Below are 6150 nucleotides of genomic sequence, written 5' to 3' on the forward strand. Positions count from 1 at the left end.
TCACATTAGAAGTTTGGGTGAACTCTAGTTACATCCAGCCTTTAGAACAATAATGCCTAATTTTATTTCACATACTTTCTCTCATTTACTCTTTCCAAAAGCCCTGGGAAGGGGTTTCCTGTCAGCATCCCCACTTTCCAGATGATAAAACCAAGGTTTGGTGAGGTTTGGTAACTTGCCCAAGGTCACACAGCCTGTGAGGGTCAGAGTGGGCCCCAGATCTGGCTGCTGGCTGAGAAATTTCAGGGCTTCCTTGCACTGCCCAGGAGGGTTGCATACAGTAAGCTCTCTAGGGTTCCCACCGGCCAGTCTGGGCCAAGGGGAGTGAGGAGAGGGGAGAAGAGGAGGAGGTGGTCATGCCCGGGGAGAGGGGGAATCCTCAGCTCCTTCCAGTGAATCCAGAAGGCCTCCTGGAGAAAGTGGTGCTTAGGGGAACTAAGCTGTGGAGTGGGGAAAGGGAGGAATGCCCAGGCAGCCAAAAGCATCCTTTCTGGTGGGTTCTCAGGTATTTATGGCCTCTTTGGATGTCTGGAATGCAGGTGTGGGTTTGCTATCGGACTTTGGGCTCTGCTGCAGGCCTGAGGCTGGGGAGACTTTTCGGAATGTGCCCCTTGCCTTCCAAAGCCACCTTTGACCTCACCTGCTGTTTACCATCCTCTTCCTCCCCCTCTGTCCCCCTTGGCAGCCTGAGCCAGTGCCAGGGAATTGTTGGTCAAAGGTGGGGTCGCCAAGAACCTGGAGAAACAGGAGGTCCTCATTAACCTCATTTACCTGCCAGGTACCTGTTGCCTTACAAGGTTCCTCCTGCCCCTTCTCATTACCTGCGTCTCCTGCTCCCTTTGAAGCTCAGATCCACTGGGCAGATTTTGGTGGGGACTTCTTCACAGCTGACCTTCCCAAGAGGCTCCCCATTCCTCCAGTTTCGGGTACATGGTCTATATATCTCAGGTCACATCTCAGACTGTGTGGTCATCTGAGTTTAGATGCCAGCTTCCCAATGAGGCTGTAAGCTCCTTGAGGTAAGGGCTATGCTCATTTGCTCTTGTATCATCAGGGCCTGGCTATTAACTATGTCTGTTTCAATGGTTGGATGAATGGATGAATGAGACTCATGTCCTGGGTCTGTACTGTAGTTCCAAACTCACTTCCTCTGGGAAGCCTCCTGGGATTGCTTCCACCCTGTTCTATCATCCTCCCATTCCTACCTTTGGTCTATCTATCCCATCCTGATTTCTCCTTGCTGTTGATCTCAGATTATTTCAGAGGGGTGCATTCGACCACAAGTGAGCTCTGCAAAGGCAGAGACCATGTCTTCTGATTCTCCCGTGTGGCCCCTAATGGACGCTCACCAACTAACTGGCCTATAGAATCTGGGCCAAAGTTGGGCCAGGAAGCTCAGATTATTTCTCAAGCTCACCTAGCTTTTTGATGAAAGAGCTTGGGCCCAGCCTGGCCCAACATGCACATCATCACTCAGATCTGGGGCTCCCCCTGCGTGCAATGCTGATATTTTAAAACCATTGACATTTATTCATTTATTCACTCAAAAGATATTTGCCCAGGGCCTTTGATGTGCCAGGCACTGGGCTTACTCTGGCTCTCAGAGTCAGAGGTGATACGGTTCCCGGCCTCAAGGAGGTACAAAGCATTCACGGAGGTGAGATATTTACCAGAACAGTGCCTCAGCATTGGGGCCGAATGCTGGGGATGTCAGAGAAAGTTTCCCTGAAGAAGTCTGAAAGATTCTTACACAGCCATACATCTGGCGTAAGCCATTTAAGAGAGCTTTTGCCCATCTTGTTTAGCCCAAGATATGCCTGTGACCCACCTGTGGTCCTGGTTCACAGGGAAGAGGAGGGTGCAGGCCATCCCCTGCATCAGCACCACCTGCTCCATCATCGCCATCTGAGGGCTGCAGAGCCACGGCCACTGGCTGGCAATGAGAAGGCCCAACGCCTGCAGGCGGACACACTGGGCTCAGAGATGGGCAGAGACACTCCTGAGGCCCCTGATGGTTCAGGGCAGAGCTGGGTCCAGAACCCAAGTGTCCTGGCTCCTCCCCCATAGATCACCACCTGCCCTTGTCTTGGCTAGGCCAGTGCCTTTGCTGGGTCGGCACCTTGGGCTCTGGGCTGGGTGCTGGGCACAGATGGGCGGCCCTTACCAGGGCTCCCCTTCTCGCACAGTGACAGATGGACATTGAAAGGATGACCCAGGCTGAGAAACCTATTGGAAGAAGGTGGGGTATGAACCAAGCCTCACAATTTGGGCAGAAGGATGCCCATCTTCAAGAGTATGACTCCTGGGGACCTGAGTGCACAGCCTGGCTCCACTATTCACTGGCAGGGCAAGCTTATCAGGGGGAGAGAGAGGGAAAGGGAAAGGGGCCAGGAAAAGCCGCTCTCCAGGCTGGACTGCCCGGCTGTGGGCCTGCCTGGGCAGGCTGCACATAGCTCCCAGGCCTTGTTTTCTACAGCTGCCTCAGGGCACAAAGTCCAGTGGGGTGATTTTGTCATCTCTTCCCAGGGCAGCCTTAAAGGGCCAGCACTTCTCCCTGAGGCTAATGATTACCTGTTGGGTCACCAACAGACCCAGATGTCAGTGTGTGTGGGGTTGGGTAGGAGGTGGGGACCGAGGGGTGGCCCAGGGCAGGGCTAAGAAGAGACCCAAAGAGGAAGATGATGGCTCCTTTGAATACCTCCTCTTGGGATTGCTTCCTCTCCTGGCTGGCCATGGGCCATGAGGAGGGACCTGGGTCTTTAAGGGCAAACAGCCCAGGGAACTTGTGAGCCCCAAAGGGAGGGTAAAGTCCAGGGTGCTGCCCCTCGGCACTGACAGGAGAGCAATTTTTTGGGAGAGGATAAAACATGCCAGGCTTGGGATTCCCATAGGTGGGAAGGGGGCTCCTAGCCAAACCGAAGGGAGGGGCATGTCTGGGACTTAGGAGGTCAGGCCTTGACTGGGCAGGCCCCTGGGCCCCTCACCCTCACCCGCAGACACTTGAAGGTGCCCCAGCATCGCCCCGTCCTGACCCAGCAACACCCTAAGTCCTTCCGTTCTCATCTCTGTTCCACCCCACCCCCCAGCCTTGGGAAGCAGAGTACAAGTAATAATAATGATAACTTCGTGGGACCCTGGGGACAGTATATAGATTCACCTGTATTCCTTACAACAATCCCATGAGAAGGGTACAAATGTCACCCCCGTTTTTACCAGAGTAGAAAATGAAAACTGGAAAGCTTAAGATCGCACAGAGAGCAAGGAGCAGAGTGGGGCTTGACCCCTGGCCTGGGTTGTGTCAGCGTTCCGTGCTTTTTGCCACTGTGGGTGATGGGCTGTGGCCCTGCTATTCCCTCGCCAGGCTGGCTTGGCCAGGCTTCCAGAAAGCTTTCGAGATTTACCCATCCAGCCCATGTCTCTCCTTCTTGTCCTCCCCGGGGGGAGGGGGGGTGGGGAACCTTGCGCTCAGCCTGGCTGGACCCTCCTGTCACTGCCTTGGGCTCCGTGGCTGCAAGTGACTGTGGCCTCCTTGCAGCCCCGGGTGCTCCCCAGGGGCAGGGGCAGGGGCAGGGGCTCTGAGGGGCTTGTAGAATAGGACAGGCCTGGAGGAGGCAGAGGGATGGACAAGAAGACCCTCACAGGAAAGCCCTCTGTGGAAAGGCCTGTCCCTGCCTCTGGGAAGGCTCTGTCTCAAGCTCGCGCTCCTGTCCTACATTTATTCACAGAGTTCTTCAGGAATGCTTTCTCCAGGTGTGTAAATCTAACGCCTTCCACTAGATCCCCGGCTGTGCCTTTCAACAGTTGTCACCTGTCTCAAATACAGCAAGCTGCCCGTTTATCCTTTCCCAAGCCCTTTCCACATGCGATCTCCTATGGGTTTGGCAGAGCAGGTTTTTTTCAATCCCATTAGACAGATGAGGAAACAGCCCTCGAGCGAGTAAGTGACAGGACATAATGAGGTTTGGTGGCAGAGGCCAGCTCTGCCCTCACCCACACCCAAGTTTCCCTCTTGCTGCTTTCTCCGTGGCCTCTCTCCTGTCCATGCCTCGGGCAAACTTTCTTACCTCGGACTGGCTGGCATTGCAGTTATGATTTGCCTCTAGTTCTTTTACTTAATTATTTTTATTGTGGTAAGATACACGTAACATAAAATTTACTGTTTTAACCATTTTAAAGTGTACAGTTCAGTGGTATGAAGAACATTCATATTGCTGCGCAACTATCACCACCATCCATCTATAGAACTTTTTCATCTGTTCCAACTGAAACTCAGGACCCGCTGAACGACTCTCCGTTACCCCTCCCCCAGCCCCTGGCAACCACCATTCTACTTTCTATCTCTATGATTTTTACTACGCAGAATACCTCAAGTAAGTAGAATCATACACTGTTTGTCTTTTTGTGACTGGCTTATTTCACTTAATAAAATGTCCTCAAGGGCTTCCCTGGTGGCGCAATGGTTGAGAGTCTGCCTGCCAATGCAGGGGACATGGGTTCGAGCCCTGGTCTGGGAAGATCCCATATGCTGCAGAGCAACTGGGCCTGTGAGCCACAACTACTGAGCCTGCGCGTCTGGAGCCTGTGCTCCGCAACAAGAGAGGCCGCGATAATGAGAGGCCCGCGCACCGCGATGAAGAGTGGCCCCCGCTTGCCGCAACTAGAGAAATCCCTCGCACAGAAACGAAGACCCAACACAGCCAAAAAAAAAAAAAAAAAAAAATGTCCTCAAGGTGTATCCCTGTTGTAGCATATGTTAGAACTTCCTTTCTTTTTAAGGCTGAATGATATTCCATTGTATGTATAGACCACATTTTGCTTATCTATTCATCCATCCATGTACACTTGGGTTGCCTCCATGATTTAGCTCTTATGAATAATGTTGCTATGAACATGGGTGTACAAATATCTCTTGAAGACCCTGCTTTCAATTCTTTTGGGTATGTACACAGAAGTGTGATTGCTGGATCGTATGGTAATTCTTTTTTTTAAACATTTCGAGGAACCGCCAAACTGCTTTCCACAGCAGCTACACCATTTTACATTCTCACCAATGGTGCACGAAATTTCCAGTTTCTCCACATCCTCCCCAACACTTGTGATCTGGGGTTTTTGGATAGCAGCCATCCTAATGGGTATGAGGTGGTATATTTGTGTATTTATTGTAGCTTTGATCTGTGTTTCTTTAATGATCTGTGATGTTGAGCACTTTTTCATGTGCTTATTGGCCATTTGTATATCTTCTTTGAAGAAATATCTGTTCAAGTCCTTTGCTCATTTTTTAATTGGGTTGTTTGTTTTTGTTGTTGTTGTTGAGTTTTGGGAGTTCTGTATATATATTCTGGGTATTAATCCCTTCTCAGATATATGACTTGCAGATATTTTCTCCCATTCTGTGGGTCACCTCTTTACTCTGTTGATAGTATCTTTTGATACACAAAGGATTTTAAACTTCCATGAATGCCGGTAGTTCTTGCTTCTGTCATTGTGGTTCCTTCACACGGGGTTCCAGAGTGGCCCATATCTACGCTGCCTCTAGACCTGTCTCCCCACATTGATGCTCTGTTTACCTGGCTGACCTCACCCAGGGACAGAGAGCTCCCCGGGGCCAGACTCCAGCCTGGTTGAGGGCTGCATTCCCAGCATCAGCACAAGGCCTGGCACATAGCAGGTGCTCAGTGTGTGTTTGGTGATTGGGTGAAGATGACTTAAGTGTGATGACAGATGATTCAGGCTGGGGTGGAGGGTTGGGAAAGATGAGGGGCCCCAGAGCTATGGAGAAATGGGCACAAGACAGCCCGCTGCTGCCAACAGGAGGAGGAGAGCAAGACGGCGAGGAGCACGGACTTTGGAGCCAGGGTGCCCAGTTCGAATCCTCTCTTGTTGGCTGTGCAGCCTTGGGCAAGTTACTTAACCCTTTTATGCCTCAGTTTCTTTGCCATCTTTGAAATGGGAGTAAAAATAGTATCTACTTTAGAAGACTGGTTATGAGAGTCATATGATGTGTAAAAACCCTGAGAACAGTGCTTAGCATATCGTACACACTATATAGGTGCTGGATGTTCTTATTACTTCATTATAGTCTCAGTTCTTTGAGGGCGGAGAACACACTCCCTACATCACTGTGGCCCCAGCACCTCGCACAGTGCCCGA

The sequence above is a fragment of the Eschrichtius robustus genome, chromosome 12 (genome assembly GCF_028021215.1).
Source record: "Eschrichtius robustus isolate mEscRob2 chromosome 12, mEscRob2.pri, whole genome shotgun sequence".
Lineage (NCBI taxonomy): Eukaryota > Metazoa > Chordata > Mammalia > Artiodactyla > Eschrichtiidae > Eschrichtius > Eschrichtius robustus.